This window comes from Agelaius phoeniceus, chromosome 28, assembly GCF_051311805.1.
Source record: "Agelaius phoeniceus isolate bAgePho1 chromosome 28, bAgePho1.hap1, whole genome shotgun sequence".
Taxonomy (NCBI): domain Eukaryota; kingdom Metazoa; phylum Chordata; class Aves; order Passeriformes; family Icteridae; genus Agelaius; species Agelaius phoeniceus.
The window spans coordinates 2598342-2609119 of record NC_135292.1 but is presented as its reverse complement, the minus strand read 5'-3'; the positions used below and the strand labels follow the sequence as shown (position 1 = coordinate 2609119).

The following is a 10778-nucleotide window of genomic DNA, read 5'->3' as shown; positions in this document are numbered from 1 at the left end:
CCTGCCTTGTAAAGCAAGACAAGCACCCACAGGCACTGAGGGGGGCTGCAGGAGGGGCAGAAGAAGGCCCTGCAGCACTTGGGCACAAAGGCCCAGCAGGTGAATGCAAGAAGGGAGCAGCAAAAGGCCAAGCTGAAGGCAAAGGCCAGGGCAGAGCTCCTACAGCCCCTGAGGGATCAGCCCCAGGGCCCAAGGGGGCCCCAGCACCCAGGGCACGGCTCGGCCACAAGCACCCGGCAGAGGCATTGCCCTCCTCGGCAGGGCACAGCCCACCCAAACAGCCCCTGGCAAGGAATCAGGGCTCCGGCTGCAGGGCACAAGGACACTGCAAGCACAGACAGCAGCACCCTCAGGACCAGCAAGTCCAGCCCGTGATGGACATGGATTGGCAGGGCTGTCACAGCTCCCATCACACCAGGGACCCTCCACACTGGAGCCCTTGAGAACATTCAGGTGGGTCTGCATTGAGAGGAGGCATTTCCTGATGGACACAGGGGCCTCTCAATCTGCTCTGAATCTTAGACCTAAAGGGGAAAATAGTAAAGGAATATTTTAATTTTTAAGGGAATGAGTGGGAAAGATGAGCAGGTATGATTTGTTCAACCACTATTAGAAGCTGTGGGGGATAGGTTTGAAATAAATTTCTTTTTCTTCTTCCTGTGATTGTAATTAACTAGGAAGGAGTTTGAGAGCTGGATTTTAATACTGTAAAAAGGGATACAGAGGCTAGTTCTGTTGTACCTCTGTGTCAAAAGTCTGACAAGGCCTATGCTGAAGTGAACCCAGAAGTGTGGGCAGCCCCAGGGAAATACAGAAAATTAGATATGGAGCCTCTACAAATTAAAGCAACCAGGACAAGCAATACCCTGTTCCAAGAGAGGGAAGGAAGGGCTCACAGCCTGGTATTGAGTCCCTGTTAAAGGCAGGGCTTTTGGAGCCAAGGGTGTCTCCCTACAACACTCCTATCTTGCCAGTCAACAAACTGGATGGATGGACACAAGGAGGAAACACAGAATTTTCAAGTGTTAAAATTAAGATTAACTGAGGCGAGTGGCCTGGGCCTTCCAGACAGGGAAAAAGAATTTGAATTATAGGTGGACGTTAAACAGGGTCTTGCCAAAGGAATTCTTGTGCTAAAATGTTTAACCCAGTGGCCAGAGAGCAGCCTCATTGTCTGCAGAATTGTGCAGCCACAGCTTCCGTGGGAGCAGAGGCTGAAAACTGATGACAACAGGAGGATCTCCTAGAGTTCAAGTCTGGCATCAAGTTAAAGCTTTGACAACCAAAAGAGCCTCTCAATGGATGAGCAGGGCTCGGTGATTACAGTATGAAACTTGTTCAGTGGCACAGGAGGATTCAGAACTGAGGACAGGGCAAGGGTTTAACCCAGCCTCCTGTTTGAACAGCCTGGAGAGGGGCTGGCAAGGAACCCAGGACTGCACTCAAGGGACAGAGCTCCCGAGCCAGGCTGGGAGAGATTGATGGGACATTCCCTGGCCTGAGGGAGACAATGTGTTTGTGGATGGCTCTGCAAGGGCAGCAGAAGGGAAAAGAGCTACAAGACAGGCTGTTATTAAGGAGGGGGAATCAGACAAAGCGCAGGTCACCGCCCCATGCTCAGCTCAACCTGCGGAGCTGTGGGTGCTTGTAAGAGCCTGGCACTGAAATGCCCTGAGCAGGAAGGCTTCAAAATCTTCTGCTGACACCATGGCACCTAACAGGGGGGCAAAAGCAATTCTGACTGCTTCAGCAATCACTGGATCACTTATTAACCTATTGCTAAAACAAATAATTCAAAGATAATGGATTGTGGAAGCAATAGATTCAGATGGGGAACTCATTTTACAGGAAAGACCCTTCAGGGGGTTATGGCAGCTTTAGGAATACAATGGGACTTCCATAACCCCTGGCAAGCCCAGAGCTGGGGTTGGGTAGAAAGAATGAATGGGGAAATAAAGAAACACCTTTGGAAGCCGGAGATGGAAACCAAGATGCCATGGGTACAGCTTTTGCCATTGGCCTTGGCAAGAAAAAGAGACAGACCCAAGGCAGATATTCAATTATCTCCCTTGGAATTCATGTCTGGAATTCCTTACCTGGGCAATTCTCCACCTAGTGCAGGGTGGAAATAAGGGATGTAAATGTAAGGCAGGCTGTAGCCAGAATCCTGTCTCCTGTGGAATCTCTCCCCCAGGAAGCTGGGCTGGCACAGAGCCTGCCCTGGGACTTTGCTGTTGCCAACACCCAGCCAGGCCATCGGCTCCTGCCTAAGGAGTGCAAAGCAGCACCACTGGTGGCCAAGGGGCCCACGCCAAGTGTCCCTGAGGCCAGAAACAGCCGCCAGCACAGCTGAGCACGGGGGGACCCCTCAGCCTGGCCTCAGGGGCTCTGAAGCCCCGGAGATTTGCACTTCCCGCCTGCAGCAGGACCATGGGAGCCGCCCCTGAGCCTGCCCTGAAGGCAACGCAGCAGCAGCCAGGGCTCCACAGCGGGCCAAGCCCCTGGGCCTGCCCACAGATCCTCTGCTCAAACCCTCGGGAATCCTGGCCACCCTCCCCTGGCACCTCCAGCCACTGCGGCCAAGCCTCGCTGCCGCTGCTGCAGCTCCAGCGCTGGCTGGGCCTGCACTGCCACAGCTGCTGGGGAGCACCGCGGCACAATTCCACCCTGGGGCTCACTCACACCCACACTCTGGGCTGCCTGCGACTGCACTGCTGCAAAATGTACCCATCCTGCTTCTTTTAAATCTTATTTCTCTGCTCAGAAAGGTTTCTCTACTCAAAGGTTTGCCTTTGGGAAAGAAATTTTAAAGGTTTTATTTAAGGGGTTCCCAGTCTGTTCGGATGTTAAACTCATCTCCACCACTCAATGGAGACGAGTTTAACATCCGAACAGACTGGGAATAGCCCAAAAGACACCCACAGAGATAACGACCAGCAACAAAACATCAACGCCCCGCAGCAAACAGCAACCAACAGCTACCCCAGACACTGCCCCCGGCACAGCTGGAGACACCTGGTCTGGAAAAGGCTGAGAAGGAAATCCAGGAGTGTGGGCGGAATTCACAGCAGAGGGGAAGAAATCCGAGTCTAATAGGAAACCAAACACTAAAAACTTACACGACTTGGAAGCAATGAACATTAAAGCAGTGGATTTAGATTGGTTCAGACTACGTAAAGTTTAGGAAAAATCGAGTAAAACTGACATGTCATGGAATGATTTTTTCTGCTCAGCCGGGCTATGTGTGGATGAAATTATTTCTGTTGCCCATCCTGGCCAGAACCAAGTAATGCCTTGACTCTCTCACACTAAAGAGATTCTTGGAGAGTTTTTGTTTTCCCTACAGTTTCAGTGATAAGATTACAACATGAGAAACATTTTTTATAATAGTCCTACTTTATATTGTCAGGTAGGTTTGGGACAGAAGGGTGAGAATCAATTTTTGGTCAGGTTTTTTCCATGTTCGCCTTTATGTTGCATTTTGCAAAATTGAAGAGCTTTAACCGTGATACTTTTAACTCTTAAATAGTTAATACTTTTTTTAAAAAAGGCAGATTCCGGGGGGCCACATGTGACTCACCAGATGGCAGCCCTGGAAGAGAAGCTTTGGTTCTAGTCAGCCAGGAGAGGAGCTTTAGGAATGCAAATGAACCCTGCTGGGCAAAGCCTGGCCAATGTACCTGGGTCTCTTGCCTGGGGCAGGAATTGGGCTGGTTCCCCCTGCCCCTCACCCCGAGCTCTGCCTGCTTGCACTGATGGAATTTGCACAGCTCAAGGCAGAGCCCGGGGTGAGGATATCTGACCCTGCCACAGAAACGGGTGAAGCTGCAAAGGGAAACAGCAAATGGAGAATGTTGGGAAAATTTCACTATAAATAAATGGGGGGGAATCATCCCTCTGCCCACTCCAACGTGTGCTGTCACTGTCTATGTTATATAGGGTGGATTAGAGCACTGAGATGTTCTTGCTACCACAAGTTCCGGGAAATCAGTTGGGAATCCAAGTATTTGATGATTTAATTAGAGACAAATGGTCAATTGATGCAGCCCTGGCTGGAGAGAGCGGCCAAAAATGGGGAGACGATGAACGGCCAGCAGAACAAATCCTACAACACCATGGACCAGTCCCTGGGAACCCAAACCAATTCATATCAGGAGCCACAGAACCCATTTCTCATTTCAATGGCACCATTAGATTACAAGCTGCCCTCGGAATAACCAACCAGACAGCTCCAGCTCCTGACCTTCCTGCTGAGCAATCCACTGAAATGAGGAACACAACATTTCACCATGGGATGGGATCAGATCATCTGTTAGCAGAGAAAAGAGGAGTTTGTGGAAAATCAAATGACTCAAACTGGTCTTGGCAAATAGATGACAAAGCAAAAGTGGTGAAACAGATAACAAAGGAAACAAAAAAGCAGCTCATGTACCAGTCCAAACGTGGAAAGGATGGGAATGGGACACGGTTTTGTGGTTCCCTGGCAGACCATGGGTTAAACGAATGCTGCTTCTGCTCTGATGTGCTACAGCACCTCTCACCTTTTTACCATGCTCCACACCTTGAGAGTGCAGCTCATTCAGCAGCTGAGCGAGGGGCCAGGGGCTTGTAGATAAGGAAGTAAGGGGCGAAACCACCAGCTTCAATAAATGTTATTAATTAACATGGACTGCTGCTCACAGAATGTCCCGCTAAATTCCTGAACGTCGAGAACAAAAAAGACTTAACAGAGCCGTGAATATCGGCTGTTCTACAAAAGTGGGGGTGCACATTAACGAGGACGTGCAGTTGGCAGATCGGGAGGTCTGAACCTTCCAAGTACCTCAGCCAGTGGGCAAAGGGAGAGGGAGATGAGCCGGGAAAATGAGGATAAAAAGGAGGCTGCGAACTACAACAATGGCAGCGAGCGCACGGCAAATGCGCCACGGCCTCTCCCTCTGCTCAGCAATAAAGTCACTTGTACAGGACTCCTCTGTCTCCTCGGGGCACGGAAACCTCCGGCCACGTGAATTTCCCCGCACAGCCCCGGGCACGGGGCAGCCGCCCCTGTGCCAGCCACAGGAACCGGGCCGAGCCAGCGCTGCTCCGGCAGCGGCTCCTGCCGAGGCAGCGGCCGCAAGGAGACCGCGGGCAGCCGCTCCCGCAGCGCCCTCACGGCAGCGGCACCACGGGCCGGACACGGCACAAGGAACCCGCCTGAGCCCCCTGCCGCCCCCGAGGCCCGCAGCGAGCCCCGAGCCCCCGCACAACCCAGCGCGGCTCCCACCTGCGCTGCGGCCGCCTCCCAGCTCCGCCGCCGCCTCACCGGTGGCTCCCGGTCACTCCCAGTATGGTCCAAATCACTCCCGGTAGGATCCCAGTTGCCCCCGACACGGTCCCAGCGGCTCCCAGTCATGCCCTGTATGGTTCCTTTCACTCTCAGTCCCTCTCAGTAAGAGCCCAGTGTGGCCCCAGGCACTTCCAGTATGAGCCCGGTCACACCTTACCCGATGCCATTTGCCCCCGCTGTGGTCCCAGTTGCTGCCAGTATAAGTCCAGTCACCTCCAGTTTGATCCCAGTTACTCCCAGACACTCCCAGTACTATGCCAGTCACTCCAAGTGTCACCCCATCAGTCCCAGTATGATCCCAGTATGACCCCAGCATGGGGCAGCTGCTCCCAGTATGATCCCAGTTGCTCCCTGCATTACTCCAGTTTCTCTTCTTCACCCCTACTACAGATCTGATCACTCCCAGTATGATTCCAGTCAGTCCCAGGATGATCCAAACCATTCCCAGTCCCTTCCAGTCCAATCTCAATTGTCCCCTGCATGTTCCCAGTAGCCCTCAGTGTGGTCCCAGTATATCCCAGTGTGATCTCTGCTGCCTCAGTTCTGCTCCCAGTGGGTTCTTTTCCCAGTCTGTCCCAGTCCATTCCAGTCTGTCCCAGTCTCTCTCCAGCAGCTGCTGCCCACCCCCCCCTCCCAACCCCATTCCCGGCACTGGGACCCCCCCCTGCACCCCCTTATCCTGCCCCAACACCCCCCTGCACCCCCTTTCCCGGGTATCCTCCTCTCCCAGCCCCTGGATCCCCCATTTCCGTGAGCCCAGGGAGCCCCGGGCCCCCATTCCCGGCCAGCCCGGGGCACCTCAGCCCCAGCCTCCCTTTGCTGGGAAACCCGGCCTGGGCACGGGGCTCTGCGGCCGCTCTGGGATTTATGATCCCCCAAAGGAAAGGGAGAGAACAGCAGAGAGAGAGCGAGAGAGAAGGAGATTGGGAATCAGGGATCGGGTCCCAGCGCCCAGCCCTGCTCCGCCGGGGGTGGGACCCGCACCCGCAGCAAAAATTGGCTCCGCTGCTCCCGCTGCTTGCCCGGCTTTGGGCCGAGCCCAGCGGGGTCCGGGCAGAGTTTGAGCGCAGGGCCGGGAGTTCAGCAGAGCCCGGCCCGGGGGTCCCGCAGGGCGCGGCCCTGGAGGGTCCCAGACGGATCCCCGAGGGATCCAGAGGGGTGCCAGGAGGGGATCCAGGTGAATTCCCTGGAATTCGCCCTTTCCCCCTCCCCCCGCGCTCCCTCGGGCACTTTCGCTTTCGCGTCTCTGCAGCCGCGATCGGGGACGGCTGCGATGGCCCCAGCGCTGGGGCTGGGGGTGCTCCGGGGGCTCCTGGGACTCCTGGGGGACCCGGGGGCCGCGACCAAAGGTGAGTGGGACCCCCCGAAACCGGGACCCCCCTGAACCGCAATTCCCGGGCACCGGGACCCCCTTGATCTTCCATTCCCGGGCAGGGGAACCCTCCTGAACCCCCATTTTGGTTCATGCCACCCCCCCTCACTCCACTTCCCCAGCACCGGGACCCCCCTGTACCCCCTCATCTGGCACCGAGATCCCCTGAACCCCTATTTCTGTTCACCGGGACCCCCCTGAACCGCAATTCCTGGGCACCGGGAACTCCCTAAACCTCCATTCCCGGGTACCGGGACTCCCCTGAACCCCCATTTTCGGTCCTGTGACCCCCTCAGCACCCTTTTTCAGCTCCGGGACCCCCCTGAACCCCCATTCCTGAGCACGCGGACCCCCTTGAGCGCCCATTTCTGGGCACAGGGACCCCCCTGTACCCCCTTCCCCAGCATTGGCACCGCCCTGTACCCCCTCATGTGGCCCCAGGACCCCCCTGAATCCCCATTTCTGGTCACCAACGCCCCCGGAACCGCAATTCCCGGCCACCGGGACCCCCTTGAATCCCAAATTCCTGGAAGGAAACTCCCCCCGAACCCGCATTCCCCGGCACGGGAACCCCCTGAACCCCAATTTTTGGGCACTGGGACCCCCTGCCCCCCCTAATCCGGGCCTAGGATCCCCCCGCACCCCCGTCAGTGCTCTGGGACGCCCTGCACGCCCATTCCCGGCCACCTCGTCCTTCCCAGACCCCAGACCCGCCCTTTTCCTCGGCTTTTAGACCCCCAGATCTCCCAAATTTCGGCGTCCCCCCAGTTCTTCATTGCCGGCGCTTCCTGGAAGGGGTTCCAGGGGATCCCGGAGGGTCCCCTGGGGTTCCAGGGGGTCAAGAGACCCCCCTTGAACGTTCATTTCGGGGCACTGGGACCCCCCCTGTACCCCCTTCCTCAGCCCCGATAACCCCTGCACCCCCTTATCTGCAGCCTGGAACCCCCTGAGCCCCCATTCCCGGGCAGGGAAACCGCCCTGAACCCCAATTTCTGGGCACCGGGATCCACTACATCCCCTTACCCGGCACCAGGACCCCCTGAACCTCAATTTTCAGGCACCAGGACCCCTTGAACCCCGGAACTCGGGAATGGAACCCCCCGGAACCCCATTCCTGGGCACCGGGACCCCAGTGCATCCCGTTATCTGGCCCTGGGACCCCTTGCACCCCTTTTCCCAGCACCAGATCCCAGCCAGGCCATTATCTGGCACCAGCACCCCTGAACCCCCCATTCCTGGGCACCGGGACCCCAGTGCATCCCCTTATACAGCACCAGGACCCCCTGAACCCCCATTCCACTGCACCAGGACCGCCGTGCACCCCCATATCTGAGACTGGAACCCTCCCAAACCCTCCGTTCTCAGGCACAGGGACCCCCCCTGCACCCCCTTATCCAGCACGGGGACCCTCCTGCACCCCCTCATGCAGCACCAATGCCCCCCCGCACCCCCTTTCCCGGCCCTCCCCCTCTCAGACACCCCAGCCCCCGCTTTTCCTGGACCCCAGCACCCCCTGGACCCCCACTCCTGCCTTCCACAGCCCCCACCCACCACCTTCCTCAACACCGGGGCCCGTGCACCCCCTTTCCTGGGCACAGGGACCCCCTGGACACCCCATTGTTATAAAATTGACTCAAAACGAGTAATTTCCAATCAAAGAATTTATTAATTATTGAAGCAGTTATACTACGTAAGCAAAGGCTCAGCGCTGGGCGACAGGGGAGTCTCCGCTCCACCTACTGCCGCCCCAACTAGTTTCTGATTCAGTCCTTTTATCCTCTCCATCCTTCAGGAGTCCATGTGATCTCGGAGTTCTCTGCGCCTGCGCTGGTTGTTGCTAGGGGGTCATCCTTCTGTCTCCTGGTGGTCGGTGATAAAAGGCTGCGGAGTCTTCCTCAGCCGCGTCTTCTTCACCCTATGTCCTTATTTGGTGACTTCTCTGTGGAAAATTACCAAAATCTTATGATTAACGCAATATGTGCCCTATCAAGCTTAAGCAAGCAAATGTCCTGCCTTGCAAACTGTGCCCTATCAAGCTTAAGCAAGCAAATGTCCTGCCTTGCAGACTGTTTATCTGCCCCTGCCCCTTCCCCAGCTTTTCCCTGGTCGTTATCTCTGTGAGTTATCTGCTTGTACCATTTTTCAGCGGGAAAGGTTTCCCTGCTGGGTGTTTATCTGCCCCTGCCCTTTCCCCAGCCTTTCCCTGGTCGTTATTTCTGTGAGTTATCTGCTTGTACCATTTGCTGGGTGGGACTATGTGTGGGCTCCTGCAACCCCTTCCCTGGTATCCTTGTAGCTCATATCTCATGAAGTAGTACAGAAATAGTCAGCAGACAACTCTTGTAACACACTGGTCTCTTTTTCGTGACGAACAAAATGTAGTCCCTCATCTCAATCCCCCCTTTGTTTTGATACTCAATTTTGTTCGTCAAAACACTCTAATTCCCTTTTGCTGAGCTCCAGAGATTCTTCTGGATCATCCATCTTCAAGGTTCCGTATTTTGCTCGTGTGAGCATAAGGTGAGCAGCTTCTAATCTGCCTTTTACAATGCTAATCAATTTATTAAAAATACAAGGGCCAAACGTGAGTCCCAATAGTAAGAGAAGTAGTGGACCCGCTATCGTTGATAATAAAGTTGTAAGCCAAGGAGAATAGTTAAACCAAGATTCATACCAGCTTTGGTGTTTTTCCCTTTCTCTTTGTCTTCTTTCTAGCCCCTCCCTTAGTTTTGCCATTGAGTCCCGTATAATTCTGCTCTTGTTTACATATGTGCAGCATTCTTCTCTTAAAGCAGCACATAGTCCTCCTTGTTGCAGGAATAATAGATTTAACCCCCTTCGATTTTGTAAGGCTACCTCTGCTAGGGAATCTAATGATTCTGTGAGGTCTTTGATGGAGGTTTCGATCCTCCTGAGGTCTTCATCTACAGAGGCTCTTAGTTCTTGGAATCCTTGCTGTTGCTGTATGAGTGAGGCTATTCCTCTTCCTGTCCCGGCTGCACCTATTCCTAGTAACATTGCTACAGTGAAGGTTGTGAATATTTCCCGTTTCACTATGTGGGGTCCTATATTTTGATATTGTTCATAAACATACTCTACGGGGTGGTAAAGGACTCTGGGTACTATCAATACTTGAATACAAAAGTCACTGGATTCATTAAATCGGTCTATATTTATACATGGGGTGACTCCGAGAGTGTTACAGACCCATTTAGTATTTGCTGCTGGCAGTATCCAGCTGGCAGGTTTCTTAGGGTCACTCAAATTCCCCATAACCTGACATAGATGTCGTTTTTCCACTGGTACTCGTCCTATACATCTTCCTCTCCCTGTTACCCTTGCCAAGGTTATCCCTCTCGATTCTTCTCCTTCTTTTTTCCATAGGCACCTAGCTGGGTTGGTCCCATTTACTCGTCTGCTTTTTGCTGTTACCCCTAGGGCTTCATAGAACGGGGGGTTTACGGTGTAACACAGCCAACATTCCTCAGTTAGATTTGGATGGGTCTCATTCAGGACTAGGAAAGTGGCCTGTAATATTTTCCACAAGTCCCCTTCTCCCGGGTTTTCAGGTCCTCGGGTCGAATCAGTAAAGTTTTGCTTATACATTTCTGGAAAACTAGTGGTTGGGGCTGTTTCTGATTCATTTCCATTATTTTCTCCTAGCATTAGTTCTCCAGCTATCGCCTGGTTTGGTCCAATTGGTTCGGGGTCGTGTGGCACAGTTGTCTTTTGGATTATAAAGTGCCCCCCTCTGTCTGTCCCTGGTTCCCATAATCGGGCTCCCCACATTTTCCCTAATAACCAGACTTGGTCATGTGGTTTTGTCACATTAATGTAAATCATATTGCATGTTCCATCTAACCCTCCTTCTTTCTGGGTATATGTGGAAGTGGGCTGTGTACACCCGTATGGACCCCATCCAGTTCTGATAAACCGGTCCTCGTTCCCCCCAAAGGAGCTTACTGATACACAGTCCCAATAAGCACAGTAAAAGTGTCCTGGATAGTTACAATACCCTTTTCCCGGGTTTGAGCTTGGACAAAAATAACATCCAAACTGATTTAAACATGGATTTAC

The 10778-nt window shown here is 53.9% G+C and overlaps 1 protein-coding gene and 1 long non-coding RNA gene across 2 annotated transcripts in view; both read right to left on the bottom strand.

Annotated features, from left to right (window-relative positions):
- The window catches only part of LOC143696053 (uncharacterized), a 1205294-nt gene that overhangs the window by 750775 nt on the left and 443741 nt on the right, over positions 1 to 10778 (bottom strand). The window lies entirely within an intron of this gene.
- LOC143696079 (uncharacterized) lies at positions 8348 to 10149 on the bottom strand. The gene is made up of 2 exons (XR_013185506.1): positions 8939 to 10149; positions 8348 to 8640 (listed from the first exon to the last, which is right to left on the bottom strand). It is a non-coding gene; the product is annotated as an uncharacterized LOC143696079 (long non-coding RNA).